The 26079-nt window shown below is 38.4% G+C and overlaps 1 protein-coding gene across 8 annotated transcripts in view; it reads left to right on the top strand.

Moving 5' to 3' along the window:
- TCF12 (transcription factor 12) overlaps positions 1 to 26079 on the top strand; it is a 281225-nt gene that overhangs the window by 9645 nt on the left and 245501 nt on the right. The gene's annotated exons all lie outside the window — the stretch shown is intronic.

Below are 26079 nucleotides of genomic sequence, written 5' to 3'. Positions count from 1 at the left end.
GACTGGGGTGTGGGCTCAGGAGCTAGTAGGGTGACAGCATTAAGCCAGGGGGTGCATGGCCACATGGGAGGGGAGCTGCATGGACCCATGAGGGTGGGGGAAGAGACTGCAGGGACCCATCAGGATGGGGAGTGCAGGAACAAGGTCACATGTTTCTGACTGAATGGGAGGGGTTTGGCTTAGCCAGGGTCTGCATGGGGGAGGCTCCCCAACTCCCTAACAATCCTACACTGCTCCCCCAAAGCCTGTTCCATACTTCTTCCACCCACACTCAGTAACCATCCAGGTTCACTCCAGGCTCCTTCCCTCTCCCTCAGCTCCTCCGTTACTCCTGACACTCCCAGCCTTTGCACTGCTTCTGATGGATGCAGAAAATACAATGCTGTATTGTAATTTAAATGAATTACTCAAAGTTCTGTATTAATATGCCTAGTAAGCAATTTGTCAAAAAAAATTACCAGAATCTTTTTTTGGTCTGTATTGTTACAGACATACTTGCTGACAGATATCTGAAATAAATTACCAAAATAATTGAAACTGGCACAATTATATAGTGTTGTTTTGACAAATTATGCAGAATTTTGAAGAATTTTTAATTTTTTTGGCGTAGAATTCCCTCATTAGTAAAGGGGGCAGAGGGTTCCAAGCCCATTGTGGGTACAAATAGAAGGAACTGCTCATCTATTTTCATATGAAAACAGAAAAACACTTGCAGGGAATTTTGTTTTATGTTTGCACGAAGTACTGAGTTTTGTGTGAACCTTAAGGAATGCCATCTGGTTTTGGTTTGTGAAACTCTTGCAAACTGAAACTGGTGTATATAGCACAGCTCTAGTTATAAAGCTTGCTACAACTTCATGCGTGGAGTAGTCACTGTAAAAAAACAAACAAAGAAAACCATGCTGAAACTGTATTTAGATGTGTGAATGACTTCTGTGTTTGGCTTGCATAACTAAAACTGCCCCTCGGGAGCAGACATGTGAAACCCGTGAAAAAAACGCAAAAGTTGGGCTTGTTTTAGGCTTAATTGGTTTGTGATTTGCTTGTTGACTAGTTTTTGTGTTCTGGCTTGTTGCTCCTTTTTTTTTTTTTTTTTTGATTGGCTCCCAGCAAGCCGGTGCAACGAGAGGCAGGCAAGGGGCAAGCAGGGTAAGGGCAGGGAGAGAGTCAGGGCTGCACAGCGGGCCCACTACAGTCCCATACTGCACGCGGGGGGATCTAGTCACATAGAGTGTTGGGGTTCTTAAGGATTGGCTTGTTTTGGCCTTGTTTTGAAATGGGATGAGCTTGATTTTTGGCTTATTGTGAAAGTTGGGGTGCTTATTTACCATGTGAAAGTTGGCAACTGTGCTCAGGAGTCATGAAAGTTACCAGACCAACTAGTCACGCATAATAGTTAGGGTAACTGGCCAGATAACTAGATCTTCACCACTCACTCCTTGTGGGTGGTTACGCTTTTGAAAATGTAGCTTTTTTTTTTTTTTCCTCTCCCCTCTCCAGTCACCCTGTGTTGAAGTCTGAGCCTCATCCCAGTCAGAGAGGCAATGACTTCCTTGCTGTCTCCTGGATATGTAGCTTCAGAATGTATAATAGCAATGTGTCTCCTCTTTAGATACACTCTTCACAAAAACTGAAGAAAACTATTATTCAGTGCATTTGTCACAGTTCAAGCCAATTGTGCCTATGTTTTTCCTTCTATTGTCTAGCAAGGGCACCCACTCTAGGCTTCTGGCTCCTCAACTGTCACCTCTCTTGGGTGGAGACCCACATTTCTCTTCTTCGTGACTGGGGTATTTTCAAACTGCGCAGCTCCCTGCCTACAGTGTGAACTCCCCACCAAAGTCAGGTTGCCTAAGCATGCTTTACTTTTCTCCTCAGAAATGGTGAACAGTGTAATTGCCATAGTTAAGCTACCATACATCTCTTTCTAAGCAATCATATTTATTCTTAAGGTAAAAGCATTACAGAGAAAACGTGTTTTAAAAAAAATAAAAGAACCTACACACATGCTACAAATGTTACCAGAGATCACCCTCTTGTTCTGAAAGTGCTCTGGTTGGTGATTAGTTTCAAACCCCACATGGGAGATTTTCTTGTGGTCACAAGTTCATTACAACTTGAACTTAGAGTAAGCACTCTCATGAATAAATCAGTTACTCCTTTATACAGTTTCTGTTTCCTTATGTAACGGATGATCAGCAGACGAAAGGTCTCCCCTCAGGGCGAAGCTTCAGAGGTTGAGTCTGTAGATGGGAGTTGGCAATCCTCTCGTCTCAAGTACTTCCTAGCAATTTAATTTCACACATATTGACCCAAAGATCATTTGTGTCTGCTTCATTGTTCAACATAGTCTTTTGAAGCTCACAGTACTTCCCAGGGATTGCATTAATTCTGTCTTCCGCCTAAATAAGTTCAATGAAATCTCACAATAATACATAAACATTTGCATTGTTAATACAATGAACTCCTAAAATGTTAAACTTAATTTAATGAGTTTTGTCCAGGAAATTGCCATAACTGTCATAGCATTGACCTGTAAAATATTCTTTTGTTAGAAACTAACGTGCCTTGTTTTGGCTATCAAATGACCCGCATCCAATCCCCAGATGGCACGGGTACAAATTTACTCTTTTCCCATGAATAAATAGAGGGTGGGATGGTGTATAGTAGTCTTGCAAACAAACCCAGACACCTCTAAGCTTCCTTCTAAAATGCCTGTTTGTGACTTAATATGCGGAAGACCGTCACATAAGAATGGTCATACTGGCTCAGACCAAAGGTTCATTTAACCCAGTATCCTATCTTCTGATAATGGCCAATGCTGGTGCTTCAGAGGGAACGAACGGAACAGGTAATCAAGTGATCCATTCCCTGTCGCCCATTCCCAGCTTCTGGCAAACAGAGGCTAGGGACACCATCCCTGCTTGTCCTGCCATATAGCCATTGATGAACCTATCCTCCGTGAACTTACCTAGTTCTTTTTTGAACCATGTTATAGTCTTGATCTTCACAACATCCTCTGGCAGAGTTCCACAGGTTGACTGTGCATTGTGTGATGAAATACTTCCTTTTGTTTGTTTTAAACCTGTTGCATATTAATTTCATTTGGTGACCCCCTAGTTCTTGTGTTATGAGAAGGAGTAAAATAAGGAAGTGTTATTACTTTCTCCCCACCAGTCATGATTTTTTGTAGATCTCTATCATATCCCCCCTTAGTAGTCTCCTTTCCAAGCTGAAAAGTCCCAATCTTATAAATCTCTCCTCATATGGAAGCTGTTCCATACTCCTAATAATTTTTGTTGCCCTTTTTTGTACCTTTTCCAATTCCAGTATATCTTTTTTGAGATGGGGCGACCACATCTGCATGCAGTATTCAAGATGTGGGTGTACTATGGATTAATATAGAGGCAATTGTGATATTTTCTGTCTTCTTATCTATCCATTTCTTAATAATTCCCAACATTCTGTTCACTTTTTTGACTGCTGCTGCACATTAGATGTTTTCAGAGAACTATCCACAATGGCTCCAAGATCTCTTTCTTGAGTGATAGAAGCTAATTTAGCCCCCATCATTCTATATGTATAGTTGGGATTATGTTTTCCAGTATGAATTACTTTGCATTTATCAACATTGAATTTCATCTGCCATTTTGTTGCCCAGTCACCCAGTTTTGTGAGATCCTTTTGTAGCTCTTAACAGTCTGCTTTGGACTTAACTATCTTGAGTAGTTTTGTATCATTTGCAGATTTTGCCACCTCACTGTTTACCGGTGTCAGTTCTGTATGTTTTGGAGAATGAAGATCTGGGAATCAGAGTTATGCCTTGCAGTTCCCTTGCGAGGGTGAAATTAAATAGAAATACTAGCTAGAATTGTGATTTAATCTTTATTCTGATATGTTGTAACTTCAAGTAACATCAATTGTAGATAAAGAATTTCAGGAGTGGTGGGTGGTTCTTGGTTTTTCAAGGTTTTTTGACAATGGTGCATAGGGAGGAATGTGATGTCTATGAAAAGTTTGTGAGTTCTGTTCTTGCAGGTGTTCCTCTGGTGCGATCTGTGGGGAAGGGTTGGTACCTTCAGAAAGGGCATTAAGAAATAGGCTAGAGGCCTGGGGTAAAATGGGAGAAGGATCATACTGAGGTGAAGCAGAGAATAAATAAGCAGTTCAACTTCAAAATCACCTCCAGTCTTAAGGACTTGGTTCTACTCTTTTCAAGAAAAGTACATAAGAGAGTCTGGTACATCTCTGCATGCTGTTAGGGCAGTGCAGTTTATGCTACACTCTGTCATTTAGTTATTGTAAAGCTTTGGTTGCATGTGTGACTTTTGGCAAGATTTCTGGGTCTGCGGTTCTGATAGAAGGGGTCCATGTTATGGGTTATATGCTTATGTAGCTTTTCTGTCTTATGTTTTTTGTTTCAGCTGTCCAGTTGAACAACTTCTTAATCATTTCTCTGTCAAATGTAACCTAAACAAGCATGACAGCTGTTTCATATAATGCCAACTAATCTTTATTTGAAACTAGAGTATCCATTATGTGAATATTTTTCTCTCCTACATTAGTAAATTGTATTTTATTTAATTACTTATTAAATGTCTATTCTGTATAGTATGGACTGCTAGCTTTAATATTTCTCGGTTTTAAACTGTGTATGTTTGCATGTTCAACTGAATTGTATGCAGTTGATGACTCCAAAGACCTTAAGACACTACTCCAAACCCGTACAGTACTCTAGATTTGGAGTGTGCGTGTGGGTTTTTGTTTAGTTGTTTGAGCTGAAAGATAGTCTAACTTGAGTTTCTAGCTAGCTCCTTAGTACTGGATGTGTGAGGAGCTGCCTAATGCAAGGGATTTTCCAGCAGTGGTCTAACAATCTGTCTTCAGAGCTCTTTCTCAGATGTAGCATGCAAGCTATGTGTTCTGCTAAATCCTTCTGCTTTTTTGGATCTGTCACCACAAATATAGTAGAGAAATGGCTCATACCACTTGGAGGATAGCGGCTAAGAGCAGAGGTTGCTCACAATCCCCCTAATGCAGAGATGGGCAAACTACGGCCCGCGGGCCACATCTGCCCCGCAGGACCATCCTGTCTGGCCCCTGAGCTCCCAGCTGGGGAGGCTAACTCCTGGTGTCCCCCGTGCCCCGCAGCCTCAGCTCGCTGTGCCTCCAGTGCTCTTGCCCGCCACTCCTGATGGGCAGCGCGGCTGGCTCTGGCGGGGCTGCGAGCTCCTGCTGCTCTGAGTGGCATAGTAAGGGAGCAGGGGGAGAGGGGGGTTGGATAGGGGGCAGAGGGTCCGGGGGGGCAGTTGGATGGGGTGGAGGTTGCGGGGGGGCGGTCAGGGAACAGGGGAGGTTGGATAGGGGATGGGGTCCTGGGGGGGCGATTAGGGAGTTCTGGGGGTCAGGGCGCAGGAGTGTGGATAGGGGTTGGGGCAGTCAGGGGACAGGGAGCAGGGGGGTTGGATAGGGGATGGGGTCCTGGGGGGGCGATTAGGGGCGGGGGGTCCTGGGAGGGGACGGTCAAGGGACAAGGAGCGGGGGGTTGGATGAGTCAGGAGTTCTGAGGGGGGCAGTCAGGGGGCGGGAAGTGGGAAGGGGAGGATAGGGGGCAGGGGCCAGGCTGTTTGGGGGGACACAGCCTTCCCTACCCAGCCCTCCATACAGTTTTGCAACCCTGATGTGGCCCTCAGGCCAAAAAGTTTGCCCACCCCTGCCCTAATGCATTATGCATCATTCTAGAGTTTGGAGATCTGCATGGAGAATTGAGCTCTAAATAGTCTTCTAATGCTACAAATTGTAATACCATTTTTGAGGTATACAGCATTACCCTGTATAGTGTTCATTAGCATTGGCACATTGAGTGATAGCTCACCTTCCAGTTCTAAAAATTAGAAGTCAATTTGTTACTTCAAGGTGAGTATCTTCTCTCCTTTCTGCTCCTCCCACTTACCCTGATAGGTTTGCACAAATGTGTAATTGATTTTTAAATGCAGGTTTTTTTGGCACTCTTTTTAAAAAAAAAAAAAAAAAAAAGTTTTGAAAAATCCTGTTTTGAAGAAATATTAATAGGAAGTTTAAAAAAACTCTAAAAGAGGCTCCATGAAGTGACAGATGTGATCTGTGTGATGTAGTTGATAAGGTTTTCATATCTCCAATATTTCTCAAAATAAAAATGGTTTATTTTTAAGCCTTTTGTGGACTAAGGTCTTACTGTCTGTAAGTTCAGTTTCAAGAAATCTGTTGAGTGAATAAAATGTGTTTTAAGACTAACAGAGGCTGCCTTATGCCAAAACTTCAAATTTGCTATATTAGCACTTCTTGAAGCATATACTAAAAAATAATTAATCCCTCAGTTTTATGCTGTTCTGTGAGGGGAAAAAGGGTCATGTAAATGAAAAGCAAAAGCAAACGCTTCTTTGTGCAGCACTTCGATTTTAATTAGCATACCAGATCACAATAAAATACCGTCCCTGCATTTTAAAGGGGCTGGATAACTTTATAATTAGTATTTGTAACTAAGGATACTGAGATCTGAGAAATCAAATCTAATTTTTCAGGGAATTGAATGATAATTGGAGGGGTAGGAAGGGATCCACTGTTACCCCTCTCCCTATGTTACCCTCTTCCCTCTGAAAGAAATAGCTCGACTGCAGCACGTGACAGGCCACTGGTTGAATTTGGTATGGCACTTCTTAAATTGCTAATTTTGTTGAATACATCAACCTGAATATTTGTGGGTTGCTTTGGTGCTCTGTAAGTGCCACAATGCATTATTTATTGAAAGTTGTGGGGGACAGGTTTGTTTCTATTATGTGATTCTGCGATGAGATAATTGGTAATTTGATGACTTGAATGAATGCTTTGTTTTTTGCATTTGTAAAACAAAGCTGTGTTTGTAAACATAACATTAAAAACATAAAGGGCATATTTTTTCGGTGAAGATGTTAACTGAATACCAAGAAAGACAGCAAAAAGAATCTTTTGTTAAGTTTTAAAATGTATCACTGTTGTCACTGGATAATCCTGCTACTAACTATACCCAATCTTTAGGAGTTTGCTTTATTTTTCCACGTACACTATGTCTAGAGAACATCTTGGATGTCTACATCCATTAACTAATTTTGGGGTAACTTTGAAGTTGTCAGTGTTTATACAAAGGTATTTGGGGGAATTCCCTACAAGTACTTATTTCACTGCCATGTTACTTGTGAGAATGTTGATTCATATGAGCAGGCTTGCTGTGTTGGAAATGTTCGTAAAACTCTAGAAATACTTTTTTGAAGGGGGAGAGAGGATGGGAAACGAGTTGTAAAATTCTCTGGGAGTGATATCTAGATTTCTCCCAAACCAGTTAAAGTGTAAGATACCACAGAAAAATTTTGCAACACCAAAAATTTGTTGCATATTTTTGATACTGTACATAATATTCATGTAATTCGAAGTCTAACAAGCTAATAATTCAGTTGAAAAAAATGAGTATTTCATGATATTTGCATGCGGGAACATAACTTTTTAATTTGGACAATCCTGTTTTGAATGAAATAAAAACTGATCAGACCTTCAGCTACTCCTCACATTGAAGCTGAACAGTTTTCCTTACTCCACCCACCCTGAGATTTTAGGAAGACTGGCTAAATCTTCTGTCAAACTGTGCATATAAATGTTACCCTACCTAACCTGTTGAGAGTAACTCTAGACAACAAGCCAGTGGTAGAAATGCCAACACTGGTACCTTGTCTACACTAGAATTGTCACTATTCTTACTCTCATTGATGAAGATGAGCCAATGGTAGAGTACAGCTCTTAAACTTAAACAGCTTAAACTTAAACAGCTCAATGTAGGATGCATTGCAGCAATTATATTCTGAAAAGTGGTGTTTTGGGGGTAAAGATGGCATTTTGGGGTTCCATGTTCTCTCACTGGATTCCAGAGCAACTTTTTGCCAGTTTATAAATAGAAAAATCACCTTTTTAACTGCCAGCTCTGCAAATTCAACCTGGAATATGAAAGTCAATCTGGGTTCTTGTTGTATTAAGTATCATCTTCAGGAACACATTCTGCAGGAACTCTATACTTGAATACTATCCCATTGGTGCTAGAGTTTGAATAGCATTTGGCTTGCTGACTCTCAGCTGTATTGACTGTTAACGGGAGTAAAGAATAGTCAAAGCATAAGCCAAAATGGCTCTGCATACATCGAGACCAGATGTGTTGTGTGAGAAGGTGTCCCATTTTTAGTCACTCTGTTGACTGTAACCAGACTTTAGAGTTGATGTATCCAATTTTGGATTTATTATGTCACTATCTTTAAGGGAGAATTAATTTACAGTTCTCATATCTTCTGAGTCCACTTGTAATTTCTGCTTTGAAAAGGTGTGTGACTCTAGTGTCTTGCCCTTTTACATGTAGTAGTTAAAACGTTAGCTTGAAAGTCCATTAAAAAAACTGAAATAAGATTTTTATGCTCAAGTGAATAATAGGACAAAGGGAAGGGAAACAAGCAGTTAACAAAATTAGCTGAAGTTCAATTATCCTATTTTAATGGGTATAACTCGCACCCAAGAATATTTGGGCATAATATGTAAGAAAAATGGATAAGGCTTTTGGTAAAAATTAAGTAACTGAGCTATAATGTCTGCACTTTGAATGAAGAGCATGATTGCAACCTAAAAAGATGTAGATGATTAAAAAGTGCAAAGCATAAGTCACTGAACCTTACTATTTACAGTAGGTTTAATCTATGTATAGAGCTGTGCAAACACAGTACCAATATAGTGCGACCATATATCTGCCTTACAGCAGGATCTCTAAATATGACAACTTCAGTGCATTGGTGTGGTGGTGGTGAGAAGAATGGAAAATTTGTGATTATAGAATGTGTGTGTAAAATTACTTCAAGCAAATTTTAGCAGAATTTTTAGTCTCCTTTAGAGAAGTGGAATACACTGATTTGAGAGCAAGACATTGTGGTCTTGATTCTATCCCAACAACTACTTTGTTTTTTCTGTGAAATGATTAAACCAGATCGTTTTGCTTGTAGAACAACATTTTTTGTTGTTTTAACGTTTTGATGATTTTCAATGCAGCACCTATACTTGTTTCAGTTTCCTCATACAATAATTTTGTGAGTCATAGTCCTTGCAGAAGAACACAGCTTAAAATCATCAGTTTCTTCACAGTTCACTTTGCTGCCAATTACAAGTAAACAAGAGCAAAAATGACTATCATTTATTCCTTTAATGTTTGCGTTTGACTTGCAAAACATTCTTTTGTAGTAGAGAAGTAACCCATAAGGGTGTAGCCACTCTTTCATCTTTTTGTATATTAAATGAATTGAGGGCTTTATGAAGAGATGGTGATTTAATGAAGCTGATAGAGTTTAAGTAATGTAAAGCTTTGGTACATTTTTACAAATCCAAGACCTTCTCCTGCAAAAACTAATATCCAGGTGTAATGTTAATTACTGCAGGTGTCACAATGACTGTGTTCTGTAATGAGTGTTTAAAGCATTGGTAGCTCGAACACTTTGGTTCAAAGGTGATCAGCTTCCTTAGTTTAAGTGCATTTATTTTATAACTCATTTTTATTTCTTTGAGTGTAGAAGGTCTGAAATCTATATGGGTTTTTTTTTTTCTTTGTGGGTATGGAGGTGTGGGTGTGCAGGGATGTGATGGTTTGTGGTGGTGTTTTGTTTTGTTTTTTTGCTTGTTGCCTTTTGTTCTTCCTGGAGGACTAAATTGACCACTAGAGAACTGGAGTATGAACTTTATCAGTCCTATTGGAGTCAATATTTGAATCTTTAACAAAAAAGATTTTTCTTTAATTTTAAATATCTAATTGCTTCAAGCAAATGGACTATATAAAAGCACCTTGCCCTCACACTTCTTCATGTTGCAGTATCTCATGTAGTCCCAATCCTACTAGTTGTCCAGTCCTCAATAGTCCTTCAGCAAAATCAAGCTAGACAAGACTTGATATTTCTAATGTAAATACAGAGACAACCTTTATGTGGAAAAAGCCTTTTCCCTTTGCCTCCACCTCCGCCCTCAAAAACCAACCAAACAAAAAATCATCATTTAGATTGTCATGAATCAGAAAAAACTGCTGCTATACCACCTTCGCAAGTCAACCTTTTTTTTCAAGTGGGAACAAAACAGGTTTATTAAAAGATAATTTTTTGGCCATACAGAATTGTAGGAAGGTTGCAAATCTTTAAAATACAATTTAAAAGAAAATTCTAGTTGTGCATATAATACTCTTCTTCAAAATGTCTTCTCTTTTTAATGTATAATGGAAGTGGTCTTAAAGCTTTCTAAACCAGTGGGGACTTGCACCGACAATAGACTGGTCACTTTAAGTGCATGGTTATCTTGAGTGTTGAGAATCAGAGTCCTTTTTATTCATCTCATTTGGTATTAGCTTGATAATCTTCTGATCTTCAAGGAAAAATGGGCCTAAATGAGGAATTACATCTAATGTGAGGAACTACAGGTTGGTCATTTATGCTCGATTCTTGAGATCTAAAGCACAGTTCATCAGGAAAACTTGGAAACGTTTATCCTCTCAAGTCTCGCTTTATGCTGTTCATTACCATTTTTAATTATTTGAATAACTGTGTCCAGTGCCGATATTGCTGCAATGTAATATGTTTGCTCTAACCTATATTTTGTACCAACATGCTTTGTAGTGCTCTTAGTGCTGGACTAGAAGGTTGTAGGATCAAATCTCAAGCCTGGTCTTGTGGGGGTTCAGGGCAGTGATGACTGGCAGGTCGTGGTAGTAAGAAATGTCATGCTTTGGATGATGTCCTAAAAACAGAGCTTCCGTATGTCAATCCTAGTGGCTGTCTTGTATTCTAATGTCTGATAGGACTTTGCTCACAAAAGTAGGTACTGAGTTCTGCATATTGGGAAAAATTCCTCCCTCTCATTAAAACTGCTTCTAATATCAAGGTGTTGCTGTTGTTGAACGGACAGTGCTTGCTTCAGTTATCTACTAATTTACTGCACTCACAGTATTTAATATTTTTTCTGTAGTGGGGGGGGGGGGGGAGTTGGTGTTGGGGAGACCTGGAATTTGGCAGATGTTACATAAAACCTTTCTTCTCTAATGATAGTGTTCCTTTCCACTGGATTTGGAATTGCCAATACCTGCTTTATAATCTGAACAGCGTTTTTTTTTCTAGATGCAGCTGTTTACTTTTAAATAACTTAAGTGCCCTCTGAACTGTCGTCAAATACTGCTTCACACCTTGTATTCCTGCTAGTGAAAATTGGTACGTATATGACAGAATGTGTCTTGGGCTGCAAGGAGGAATCAGAGTTTGGACATCTTTCATATATGTGTCATAGGCCGCCTCTGACTTGGTTACTGAAGAACATGCCGTTGCCATAGCAATGAAGGTCCTTTGAAGGCAGAATTCTTGGCAGAGCTGTTGTCTCCTGAAGTGCTTGGTGTGTTGATATGAAAGTATCCTGTCAGCATAAGCACATAACTGTAGTTCTGCAATGAGAAGAAAAATCTATTTTAATTTAAGATGTACAACTTAATTTTTAAGCTAAGTGTGATTTGAATCCTTGTTCAGGATGTTGGCCATTTGTACAGAATTTATTTGTATTAATGCGGTGAACAACTTATATACTAAAAGCAAATTAAATACATGTACAGGTTGAGGTACCAGTTTTTTCTTGCATGTTTAGTTTACTAGCTTCTGATACTGCAGTCACCTGTGAACAGTAATAGATACCTAATGTTTATTCTTTAAAAAGATATCTCTAGTTCTATCTTCCCTTTTGGAGCATTCTGTTCGTAATTTGGGTTCTTGTATAGTGTTCTGGACAAGCTATCCAGTTTTCTGCAGTCTTCATTAATCTCCAGTCCTGTGCTCCAGCTGAAATACATGATTTGTTTAAATTTTATTATAGGTTATAAATATGGCTAAAGTGGAAAAAAGGTTCTGCCCCTCAATGGTACCTAAATGTTGAAGAATTTAGTCATATACCTACTTAGAGAATATACAGCACATAGGATTCATTGTTCAGCAAGCATACGTGTGTGTGTGTGTGTGTGTGTATACATAAAAAAAGTTTTTAGTTTTAGAGAATACGGTCATGGTTATTAGGTCAAAAATAGGACTATATCAGTGTAGGTCAATCTCATAGAATGTAAGCGTATCTTTTTATTTGCAAGTGGTGTATATCTCCTCCCCCCCCCCCTATGAAGCATGGAATACACAAGCTAACAGTACTTAGGAGTAATATAACCGGTTCACATATGCTGTGATATGGGGTGGACTGCAGGAATTTGCTGGTTGCTTGTTTCTGAATGGAAACTTGGAAAGGCTGTTGTCTTTCATATATTTGATCAAGATTTTTAATTTCAGTTTCAAGACATCAAGACTAAAATATTTAAATTTTGATATGAAATTTGTCAGTTATAAATCCGATAAATGCTGTGCAATATGCTGAGTTCATGTGAATGATTACTTTCCATTTCTGTAATTTGTCAATAACCAAAGCACCTTTAGGGAAAGGAATGTTGGAGTGACGCATTGAGAGGTCACCCCTACCTTTATCCTTCACTCCTTTTTTGGTTTGCTTCAGCTTTTGTGTATCATTTTCTGAGAAGAAAAATGTACATAGGAATTAAAGAAGAAATTTTAGGAGTATCTCAGTTCATAAAGGTGAATTGAAGGGTGAAATTCCATAATGGATACTTTGTCTTTATTGTACTTTATTTGTACTTTGGGGGAGTTTTCATCTTACTATGGCCAGCACATTCATCACATCAGTGACATCTGTAGTGCTAAGGAAGTATAGCTTTAGCTGGACTCAGCCTTAGGAAGTATTACTGCAATGCTGTACTAAGCAATTTAGACATGTCCTGCTACTTCCAGAATCCGCATCTGTTGTTTTAACTTGGGTAGACAAGTTATTGGCTTGAATGACCTTGGTGCAGTGACTTGACTTTGATAGGTAGAAGGGGAGGAGATCAACATTGATTGCAGTGAGAATGTGAAACAAAGAAATTTATGACTCCACAAGGTATTGTTGTCCTCTTTCTCTCTCTCCTTTTTTATACATTTTAAGTGAGTTTGGTGCTGCATTGACAGTCATGTACACTGAAGCCCTCTAGTTACCGTTAGAACAGGTACAACACTGACAATGCATGCTTCCCCTCACAGTCTTTCCAGTGGGTCTCTTTACTTCTGGAAGAAAGCCTTTCAAGGTTCAGACAAAAGTTCTGTTTACATTAATTAAGTATTTGGTCTCTTTGCTAATATGGTCAGGAAGTGCATCTGGTAATACTGATGGATTTGTTGTGGCAACTTTTCCACTGAAATGGTCTGAGACCTCCAACTCATTACACATTCATTGACCAATGAGCATACCGAAATGTTACACAGATGGCAACCTTATTTAGTCAGCCCTACCCAGAACTCCCATTTGAAATAACAACCCAGATGTGAAAGTTCCTAAGTTCCAATATCCTAAAATGACTGTTCTGCACTCCTAAAATGTGGTGGTAGCTATCTTAGAGTTATCAGATTTTGTGCTACAAACAATATAATAATTGAGTAATGTCAAAGGACTTGCCTCTGGCTTCAGTAGGAGCTGACTGAATGAGAACTGCAGACAAGAATGTGGGGAGTGACTTTGGGGCAGTATAATTTTGGATTATTAATGCAAAACCATCCCTCACTTTAGATAAACTGAAGATGTCACTTATGATTAAAATTAGATCTTGTAGGCTATGACCTGTCAGAATAACAAGAACCTAATGAAATAAGGAATACACAATGGTTTTATAAAAAGGCTTTATTGGCATGGGCTTGGAATGGCTGTTACTCACAAGTAGGACTAAGTGCAGGAAAGATATATTCAGAGTTGCCTGATAAGTGCATTTATCTTAGCTTTAATTTGTCATAAGGTTATTGCACACACCTACTCCCACATCTTGCTCTCTACCAAATACCGGTAAGTTTAGTCGTCTTCAAGTTCACATTTTGCTTTAGCCATTACAGGTTCATGTGTTGGAACATCATTAAACTTCACGATCCAAAACCTAAAGTACACCTTTATTTTTGACTACCTTACATAACAAATCAGTTTATCAAGAATTGGACAAAAACACAGAGAACCTTTAAATGATTTGATTTTAAGAAAGAGCACATCTTTTAATTGCCAATGCAGTGTAATAAATTGAATATATTTATATATAAAATCTAGGGGTATCTTGCTAAATGAATAAACCTGTTAAAATATTTCTGTGCAGTACACCAATTATCCCCGTTTCTGTTGCTCACAATTACAGCGTTCTGAAATGAGCAATTAATAGGACAATATCCACAGGGTGCTCAGTTTTAACACAGAATGTTTGGGAAGTTATAACTTTATTTTGTTATACCTTAAAATTCAAACTTGAAAAACTTTTCATACATATTTCATACATATTTTCAGATATGATTATGAGAGCCGTGAGAGTATAAATAAAATTTAGGCTAGATACTACTTTAGGATCTGAACTTGCATAGACGTGAGCACCCTGTATTCCCATTGACTGTGGTGAAAGTTTTGGGTGCTCTATTGGTTTTGTGAGATGAAGCCCTGACTAAAACTCATTGACTACATGTTTTGATGTCCAGCTTTTGGCTATGAAGTTGTGGCTGCCATTATGGGATCAAGTCTGTGCTACTGATTCAATAGTCAAGTGTTCTTTGACAAAATAAACGTCTGAGTTAAAAGTTTTAATTGTGGTAAGTATGGCGGTTAACATGGGTTTTGTAAATCATGTGGCTCATTCTCTCTTTTTGAGTAAAAATATAAATGCTTGGTGGCAGTGGCAAACATGTTACTATGTGCTTCACCACAAGCAGTATTCAATCTCTAATTATATTGTCGTTCACCGTTAGAAGTTTAATTGCTAAGTTTTGAATGTTTATGAACATCTTCACTACAACTAAACTCTCTATTTTGTACAGGTGGAAATTGTCATTGACATAATTGTGACAAAGTAACAGAGAATTCTAACACTTCAATAACCAGATCATCAATTTTATCAGTTGATGCAATGTACCTGGTGTATTTAATACACTACATTTTTTTCTCTCTAGTGTTTCTCCCACCATATTATAGTTTCAACAGAGAATTCAAATTGTGGGCTTCTGGGTCACAGATAGTTGCACTTGGGCTTTATAACAAAAAAAACCCACAATTTTTTCCTCACAAACTGAGTTTATTGATTGGCATTCTAAAGCCTGGTGGACTTTATTTCAATCTGTGAAAATGCGCATATCCAGTGCTGTGCACGTAGGGACTGATACTATTAACTTGACACTGAAAGCTGTTCTTGTACTTTAAATAAGATGAAGCAAGAATTAATGTCTTCATCAAAAATTCCTGTCCAGCTTATATTATTATATAAGAGAGGAAGGAGAATCTCCTGTTCTAAAGGATAGGGCCTGTAGGCGAAAGGTCTGTTCCTTGCTCTGGCACAAATTTCCTGTATAACCTTGGCGAAGTCAGTAAAAGTCCACATGCCTCAGTTTCTTGAGCTGTGAAATGTGGGTAATTACATTATAGAGGAGATGTCATGTAATTTAACATCTTCCATCCAACGGAGCGCATAAAATTGCAAAGTATTAATAAAAACGACTTCATCTTCTCCTAAGTATACATATAAATGGGATTGCATATGTGTTTGTAATAAGCACTGTCCAGTGTTAGATTCCCCCTGCCTCCACTTCTGTAGATTTCTGTGGCTTTAAATGTCTTAACACAAATTTCTCTGACTTCGTGAGTTTAAGTTCCTGCCTGTTGCAAAATGTTTCCTTCTGGAAAATATGAAATTGCAAATTTTTAAGTTGGGACTTAACAGTACATTTTCAAACGTGTGTGTGTGTGTGTGTGTACTCAAATTGTATATGCATGGTATTTCCGTAAACTCATTAAATAAAAAACCTATTGGGAAAGTATAGTTTAACATACTTTAGTAATAAAATCTGCTGACTTACAGGAAAAAAATCCTAAATCCAAAACGAGTCTTCAGACGTATAAATGGAAAACAGCCCTGTCTGTAGCTATCTTTTATAGTTAATAGATTAAATTCACTTTGACAGTTGGATATATGTACCAGTGTCTAGCCTATGGCCATGATCTAATAATCATGGATTTGGTGGTAAGTTGTCTAAAAATATTCAGTAATCAAGTGTTTGGTAGATTTTTTTTCTTTTTTTTTTTTTTTTTGACAAAACATACTCTGACTGAAACAAGAAATAAGGCTGTGTTAATGTGACTGAATTTCTACTGTGCCCTGTATTTTGAATATTTAATAATGCCCCTTGGGATGGAGCTAGACAGAACGTATAGGTTAAGGAAGATGGAAAAGCTAATCATGATATAACTGGGTATTTTTAAATTGTATGAAGCCAATTGATTTAACCTGATGGTCTTGACTTTGAGTCCTTCACAGTTTGTCTCCCCTACACTGAAAATTTGTATTTGTTTTGTTTAATTTGTCATAAACAGCTTTGTTCCATTAAATATGAATTTTCATAGAAGATACAGAAGTTTATGTATAATATTTTGGACATGAGGGAAAGCTTCTGAAGTACTGCTGACTGAATGCATATCAAATGGAGAAGAATTGAAAACAACTGTAGATGTTTTGAGATCTGTGCTTGCTGCAACAGTAATGTGGTGGGTCCTTGTCCAGCAGGCTGGATGAAAAGGGATTTTTGCCTGTATACTTACTGAGTCCATCTGCAATTGGTTGCAGAGGGGGAGGAAGGGAAAAATGCATTTTGATGGAACAGGGAAGAACAGCAAGTGTCTAGATCAAGTGGGGAGAGGTGGGGCATTGCCCTTCTAGGTGACTGGGGGTGGAGGACTCTTTATACTTTGAGCAATTCTAGAGAAGTCCACTCACTGTGACTGGGCTGGCGGCACTCACCCCTCTCATTCATTGGAGTAGAGTAGAACAGGGTGTCTTCATGATCTGCTCTGCAGATCACGCTAGTTGTCTTTTTCCTTGTGGGATGGGAAGGACTTTTCCCCTCATTGCCAGATAGGCCTAGTCAGGGTGGAGTTTTTGCCTTCCCCAGCTCAGGGTAGGAAGGGAAGTTAGGTTAAAACGTCACAACTCGGTAACTAAAAAGTGTGGCAGGTGTACAATGTAATGTACTCGTTACAGAAGGGTTATGGTTATTGGATAAAATAGGAAGGGGTTTAGAGGAAAGCATCCTTTAAAGAAGCTGGGAAGGAGGTTTGGGGGCTCCTAATGTCAGGTTACCGGAGGGACCCAAATCCCCAGCCCCCTGGACCTCATATGAGGGGAGGTTGATGGGGTTCCAGCTGCAGGCTGGCTGGGATGAGGGTGGGAAGGAGGAGGGCTGATGGCACCCCTCCCAAGTAAGGAGAAACCATTAAGGAAATAATGAAGACCTGCACTGTAAAACTTACTGGTGGGTGCTCCCAGATATTTTAAGTGAATAAAGTGACAGCCCACTTAAACCACATCCATTGTCTATTGTTTGTCTTTTGGTGTGGCTGGGACAATGGGATATCTTACTGCACTGTAACAATGAGCATTTGATTTGTGGATCACTTATTTATGTCTAGCTAAAACTATTTAATATGAAAATATCCTTTAGAGTACAACACCCTCTTCCAAATAAATCATCCCTTCTTTTCTCTCGTGTGTGTGCATATATCTATGTAAAACCTCTGTACCCTGCTAAGAAAACACAAACAAAATGTAATAAAATACGAACAAATTCACTTTTAGTAAATATTTGAGGAAATTAGAATTTTCTTGAGTGGAAATGGCTTTAAAACTTTATAGTAGACTTATATTAAGTCTTAGAAATAAAAGGTATAGCAATTCAAGTGCTAATTTTTAATCCTGCAGTTACTGTTACCTTCAATAAAACTGTTTTTCATTACAAAATTAATTATAAGTTTTCTTTTAATTAAAATCCTGTGCAGAGGCTCGAAAAACTAAAATGGAAGGGTCAGATATTCGTTTATTACAATAACTTTATTACTGTTAGCTTTCTTTATGAAACTGGCCTGTGTTAATATCTGCTGAAGATTTTACTAGACATTACAGTACATTAGTACATTCATACTATGAAAATGATTTAGCATCTTCCACTGAATATTTCAAAGTATTTCACAAACCTTGTTAACGTTAGATTTTTTTTTTTTTTGCTATGTAAAACTCAACTGCATGCTAATTATATTTAGTTTATTTTTAAGGTTTTTTTAACTAAGGTGTCACAGATTTGCTATCCTAATACTTTTCCATTCTACAAATTTATTTTTAAAAAAAGTAGGCGTAGACATAAAACCCACATTAAACTGTTCTTTAGCTGTGTTCCCTTGTCCTTTATTCTTTTTTTAGAAAAATATTCTGTCAAATAATACCTCAGAACTAAGGTTTCTGTTTCAAACAGTCTCAGAACTATAACATACAACATTCTTGTAGGGGTGAAAATACCAAAGAAACCCACTGCAGTAGCATTTAACTTCAAAAAGGGGAACCACACAAAAATGAGGCTAGTTAAATGGAAATTAAAAGGAACAGTCACAACAGTGAAATGCTTGCAAGCTGCGTGGAAACTTTTGAAAACACCATCATAGAAAATAGAAAACACCATCAAACTATATGCCGTATCCCAAATAAAAAAAACAGCAAAAGGACCAAAAAATTCCACCATGGCTAAACAGTAGAGTAAAAGAAGCTGTTAGAGACAAATAGACATCTTTTAAAACTTGGAAGTCAAATCCTACTGAGGAGTAGCCAGAATCTGTTTCTTTCTATTTTCAAGTGTAGAAGTATAATTAGGCAGTCCAAAAAATTATTTGAAGAACAACTAGCAAAAGGCAAAAACTAATAGCAAATATTTAAGTACATCAGAAGTGGGATGTCTGCCAACTGATGAGGCCACTGCATGATCAAGCTGCTAAAGTAACACTCAAGGAGAACAAGGCCATTGCGGAGAACCTAAATTAATTCTTTGTATCAGTCTTCTCTGCAGAGGATGTGAAAGAGATTGCCACACCTGAGTCATTCTTTTTAGGTGGCAAATCTGAGGAACTATCCCAGTTTAGGATGTCAATGGAAGAGGGTTTGGAACAAATTAATGAACAGTAGTAAGTCACCAGGACCAGATAGTATTCACCCAAGAATTCTTAAGGAACTCAGATATGAAATTGCAAAACTATTAACTGTGATATGTAATCTATTGCTTAAATCGGCCTCTGTACCAGCTGACTGGTGGATAACTAAGGTGATGCTGATTTTTTATTTATTTATTTTTTTGGTTAAAAGGGTTGCAGAGGCATTGTTTGAAATTGCAGGCTAGTAAACCTAATTTCAGTATGAGGCAAATTGATTCAAACTATAGTAAACAGAATTATCAGACACATAGATGAACACAATATGTTGGGGAAGAGTCAACATGGCTTTCATAAAGGGAAATCATGTCTCACCAATCTGTTAGAATTTTTGAGGGGCTCAACAATATGTAAACAACAGTTAGGCAGTGGATTTAGTGTACTTGGATGTTCAGAAAGCCTTTGACAAGGTCCCTCACCAAATGCTCTTATGCAGAGTAGGCAGTCATGGGATAATGAAGGACCCCTCATGGATCAGTAACTGGTTAAAAGGTGGAAAACAGAGGTTAGGAATAAATGGTTAGTTTTCACAATGGAGAGGTGAACAGCAGGGTTCCCCCAGGATCTGTATTTGGACCAGTGCCATCCAGTATTGTCATAAATGATCTGGAAAAATGGGTAAACAGTGAGGTGGCAAAATTTGAAGATCATACAAAATTAGTGAAGATGGTTAAGTCCAAAGCTGACTGCCAAGAGTTACAAAGGGATCTTACAAAATGGGGTGACAGCAAGAAAATGGTAGATGAAATTCAGTGTTGATAAGTGCAAACTAATGCACATTGGAAAATGTAATCCCAACTATACATACAAAATGATGGGTCTAAATTAGTAATTACCATTTCAGAGAGGTCTTTGAGTCATCTTGGATAGTTCTCTGAAAATGTCTGCTCAATGTGCAGCGGTAATCCAAAAGCAAACCATGTTGGGAACTATTAGGAAAAGAATCCGTAAGATAGAAAATATCATAATGCTACTATAAATTCATAATACGCCCATGCCTTGAATACTGTGTGCAGTTCTTGTCACCCCATTTCAAAAAAGATATATTAGCATTGGACAAAGAACAGAGAAGGGCAACAAAAATGATTAAGGGTATGGAACAGCTTCCATATGAGAAGAGATTGAAAAGAACTGGGACTTTCATCTTAGAAAAGACATGACTAAGTGGGGATTTAATAGAGGTTTATAAAATCAAGAATGGTGTAGAAGTGTTATTTACCCCTTCACATAACACATGAACTTTAGGTCACGCGGTGAAATTAGTTGGCAGCAGGTTTAAAACAAAAGAAACACACGATCAACCTGTGGAACTTTTTGCCAGGGAATGTTGTGAAGGCCAAAAGTCTAAATGGGTTCAAAAATGAACTAGTCAAATTCATGGAGGTTAGGTCCATCGATGGCTATTACCCACGATGGTCAGGGATGCACCTCATGTTGTGGGTGTCCCTAAACCTCTGACTGGCAGAAGTTGTGGCTGGATGACAAGGGATGGATCACTTGATAAATTAACCTGTTCTGTTCATTCTCTGTGAAGCATCTGGCACTGACCATTGTCAGAAGACAGGATACTGGGCTAGATGGACCATTGGTCTGACCCAGTATGGCCGTTCTTATGTTTCAAAGAACTAAGTTTCAGCCTAGTTAAAAATGTTGTAAAAAAACTTCCTTTTGGAAAGAGAATTAAATATTTAAGTATTTCTTTCAGTGTTAGGCTACTTATTGACTCAAACTGGAAAGCTGCTCTGGAATCATTAAGGAAATACACTAAAATTTTGTTGTGAATTACTTTGTGATTCTCTTTCCATTAATGTCACTTTGGTCTCATACACTCATAGATTAAGCAACCTAGAGGGACTTCTTTGAGATCCACAGTAGCTTCTGTGAATTTCAGGAGGTCTGCCGGGAGGCAGATGTAGGGGGAAGCAAGGATCAAGCTGAGGAGTCTTAGGGAATAGGGATGTTGTGGAGCATGGAGAACTGAGCATGTGAAGCTGGCTGTGCAGTCTTAGTATTATAATTTGATGTGTGTAAACTTCAAAGGGGTTCATTCAAGTGCAGTTATGCTCATGGTGATTGCTGTTCATTAAGGCATAAATATTTGATGTTTTGCATGTTGAGAGGCTCACCTTTGTTTGATCCTCTCACTTGTTCTACTGTTTTAGATAGACATTTAAACCCATTGTACAAATGGGTAAACCAGAACACAAAGCAGTGAATGACTTCCTCAAAGTTACAGCATAGTGAAATAATGTGGCCAACCAGGTCATATTATCATAACATTAGGAAATAAAAATCAATAGCACTTGTATATTCAAATACACAAACTCTGTTAAAAACAGTTGCTAAGGGAAAGTAATGCTCAATTTAATACCAGGAAATAGGGACAATCCATACAGCTATATAAGCCATTTATCACCTATCAAAACCCCATATTCCCCCAAAACACACTGCTGTTGCCCCAAGCATATGAACAGTAATCTGCTACTGTCACCGTTGCGATACGCAGGCAACCTTAACTCTGACCTCAGTGGGATGACAGTGGTGCTGTGAAATGATTCTATATTGCTTATCCTGTGTGGTTTTGTTTTGAGCCTTCATGGTTGGCCTTCAGCCATTTTAAAGAGCTAGGATATTAAATTTATAATTGATGTTGGAACACTTAATTAATGATGATTTTTAATGGCTTATAAAATTGCCATTGGTTAGCAAGAAGTACAGTAATTTTTTTTTTTTTAATAAAGCATGGCATGCCTAATAGTGCAAGTTAAGTTTATCTTGGTGTCAGGTTGGTGAATGGCTGATAACTGTGTCTGAGAGAAGGGCATGCATATAGTTTTAAAACCCGACTCAGTTTCTTGGCTTATCAGGTTTTACATTGGTCTGGAATCTTCTTTTTGCATACGACAGTTAGCTATATTATGGGTGGACTTCTTGGTGCAAACAGCCACCCAATGATTAACATATGTACTTACAATTAATTGTGGGTGCTACTGTTTTTGAAGCCTTTGGAAATCTCGGACCTTAGGAGCTGATACATAATTATCTTTGCAATAAACCTCCCTCCCACCCCCCCAGAAAACAACCTGTTATCTTCATGGCTGGCTGATCTCTCCCCATTAACTCTCTCAATACGTTCATTAATTTTGATTCACTTTGCTTCATGCTTTTTCTGCTGTGGTTTTCTTGGGATACAAGGTAAGAATCAGAGTTGCACAGAATTCTGAATGTTGGCTGGTGCCAAAATTCTGTGGCTTTTGTTGTTATAATGTATATCCACCAAGACTTAATTTGCCTTTTCAGCTGTTGCCAGAGGAGGGCATAGTAAAGATTAATGTATTATCTTTGCAAATTATTTCCAAGTACTTCAGGTTTTTCTCTTTTGTTTTTCCTTTTAGTCCATAGATGCTATAATTCAGTTTTGATCTGTAGTCTGATTAAATGACTTCATTGAATTGCATCAACTGTTGCTCCATTAGTAAACCTGTTAAATTCATTCTGACTTGTATTTGGCCAGTTGCACTGTCCTGGGCACACCCACTTGCATTTCATTAATAGTTGGCTGCTTCTGGGACAGTACGTTTCCTCCAGGTTATTCCTACAATGAAACAAAATTGAGGCCAGCCCTGAACCTTGTATTCTGTGTATCTATTATCTATCTTAAGCTAATCTTAGTATTGATGTGTTTTGTGTAACAGGACATGGCAGTAGACAATTTATTAAAATCTATTTTCATAGCTTTTCCCCATGCCTGGTTTTTGCCTTTGTGTAGTGTCAAAGAAAAGCTGTAATGATTTGTTATACCTTTTAGGCAGCAAAACATTACATACAATTACATTATATATTCTATATATATAATTGTATGAGTTGGTGATAACCATGTTCTGAAGTACACTTTCATTCACCTTTAACTGCCTCGTGCGATTTGCCCATTAAGTCATCTCAGCAGGGGCTACTGCTAACCTTACAAACCTCTGAGCAGCTTCAAAATTGCTGCCTTTTTAAAAATCAGCCTGCCACAAAATTGCTCCCATTTCTTCGCACACATCCTCCCTATGCCCCTAAATTATACTGGATGGAAGCCCAGGCCAGGCCCTGCACTAGTGACAGGTTGAAAATCTGAGCTCTCTCAATCAATGGGGCCAGACATATATTTTAGAGAAAAATAAGACTTATTTTTTTTTCCAGATCTGTTCAGTTGTATTCATGGTAGCTTAAAGTTGTCCCGGTTAACGTTTGTTTCGTTGTTACGTTGCTGATCAATTAGGGAACATGCTCGTTTAAAGTTGCACAATGCTCCCTTATAACTTCATTTGGCAGCCGCTTGCTTTGTCCACTGCTTGTAGGAAGAGCAGCCCGTTGCAACGAGCTGGTGTGGGCTTGGAACCAGGGTGGACCTGCAGCCCCCCTGTCAGCTCCCCGCTCCCCTAAGTTCCCTGTGCAGCAGCTCTTGCACTATTGCCCGCAGTTCAGCTGTCCCTCCCCCCACTGCCCTGTGCTACTCTTGCCCTCTGCCTTGGAGCTGCTCCTGCGAGCCTCCCGCTTGCTGTGCGGGGGGGAAGGGGTGCTAATGTCAGGGTGTCCTGTCCCCCCCCGCCCATACTCTATTTTGCTTGAATGGCTAAAAATGAGGTAAAATAGAAACACTTAAGCAGCCTTAACCCTAGTGGAAGCTAGTGCTCCATCTGTAATATAATTACTACATTAGTATTGCATTATTTTGAAATTTAAAAATTGTCTGTGAAAATTTCTTCATGGGAAGACTTTGTATTGGTTTGTTTTGAGCAAGGTTTAAATGTAGTGCTTTAGCAGAAACTTTCTTATGGCGTATTAACCAGAGACAGGGTCTGGGAAATTTTCTGAGTAATTATAGCCATAACCCTGACTGGATGCTCCTGGAGATAGGAGTGTGGTTTTGGTAAGCATTATAAGTGCTGTAATACTGAGCTTACTGTATATCCCTACAGTCCTTCTAATCTGATTTTTTCCCCCTTTTAATGTTGCCTGTGAAACTGAAGTGTAATAAAGAAGGTCATTGCAGAAATTTGATACATTTGTTCACGTAAAATATGAACACCTCTGCTGTTACGTTTATGCAAGTTTAGCTCGAGACTGTATTAGGATGACCGCCTGTTATGTATGGTCTGGTGTTTCTAGGAGTGATGTGTTGATTAAGTAGTTTCCATTTTGGCATTACATTAGGTTCTGTTGTAAGTTGCTGACTGTGTAAAATATCTTAAATTAAAAAAACCTAAACACACAACCCCACCACAGCTCTTAAACCCCTAGTACTTATTATGAGAGACCAGAAACAGACATCCAACACTAGGTTTATAGTCTACTGAATACACTGCATGTGTCTTAAATTATTATTTTTTTTTAGTTAGATATTAGCAAGAAACTTTGGACAGAAGTATACATACATATCTTTATAGTAAATGGAAACATTTCTCCAGTGCTGATTTTGATTTAGTATATAAACTCTGTTCAGCAAAAATTTAGTCCCCACAGAGCCTGATCCTAGATACTTTTTTGGGCAGGGTGGGGGGAATGGAAGAGAAGGGAGGGAAATGGCTTATACAGGTAGTACGTATTTGCTCCATACCCCTATAATGGTGTCCTCCTGGTAATTCCACTAAGCTGACTGAAGTTGTTCTCATTACTGCTTCTATGTGATGTGGATTTGTGGTTGAGAGAAAGAGACGCCACCGTGATCTGGATGATATTTCAGATGAACAGGTCATCCAGGTGTGAAGACAGATGTTGGGTCCCATAATTTTATGCATTATTGAAGATTGTGGATCAATCATGCTGAGTTCCTAATAAACACTTGATATTGCATTCAAGGTGTGTTCATACAGTTATGTCTACTTAAAAGTATCAGGTTTTTAAGGACATTAAATTTAAAATGGAGTGAAATATGATGGATAAAATATTGGTAAATTATTTTTAAAATATTTTTCTTTCAGCTAATCTGTTTCAGGAAGATGCTGTTTCCAGTTCTGGGTTATATGTTGCCAATGTGGTACACCACAAAAGGTTGAGTTTTTCCTTGCGTCGGCATGTTCAACATTTTTTTTTTTTTAAAGCAGTAACGGGAAATTAACTTGATCTCATTGACCATTTAGATACTCCATATAAAAACTTACTTATTGTCAGGATTAGAAAATTATACTAGTTTAGTTTATGATCCAGGATTTAATATTTTTAATCCAGAATCTGTGCCAGTAAAGCACTGTTAGACAAAAGGACCAGTGACCGTTTTACAGTCAGTGATTCATCACAGTTACAAATGCTTTATATCTGTGCAAAGCTGGCATGCTCAAAGTGTTCCTGTTTTACCCTGTGAGTCATAAGACAGTGGATCTTAAGCTGTTGTTATTCCAGTTACCAGCCTTCTTTCCCTGGGTGATTTTTAATGTCCGTTATTCTTAGTCTATTGACAGCTAGAAACCATTTGTGTTGGGCCAAATATATGCAGACTGTACAGTTATAATTTTTAATTAGATGTTTAGAGTATGTAGCCTTTAGTTTTCCTGGAATGTGGTAGTATATTATAAATCTGTTCGAGAATTAATTTGAGTTAAATGTGTGTATATGAGTTGGCTATTCAGCATGAGGGATTTGTTACATCAAAACTGTACCCCTTTACCAACATTTTATGCACCAACCAGAGATTCCACTACAATATCTTGATTATAAGCTTAAGGTGGCCTTCAGGGTGGCATGCAGTTATCAGGATTTAATTTCATTTATAGGAAATGCTGATGAGTATCTCTTAATATACTGTAATCTTATTATACCAGGTTGCTGGCGTTTAAGCATTATGCTCATGCTGTGTGTATGGCTTTATGTAAAAGGGCATACTTGATCACCGATATAAGCTTGATTGTTTTAGAA

This window comes from Lepidochelys kempii, chromosome 10, assembly GCF_965140285.1.
Source record: "Lepidochelys kempii isolate rLepKem1 chromosome 10, rLepKem1.hap1, whole genome shotgun sequence".
Lineage (NCBI taxonomy): Eukaryota > Metazoa > Chordata > Testudines > Cheloniidae > Lepidochelys > Lepidochelys kempii.
The sequence above is the reverse complement of the archived record's forward strand: the minus strand, read 5'-3'. Positions and strand labels throughout refer to the sequence as shown.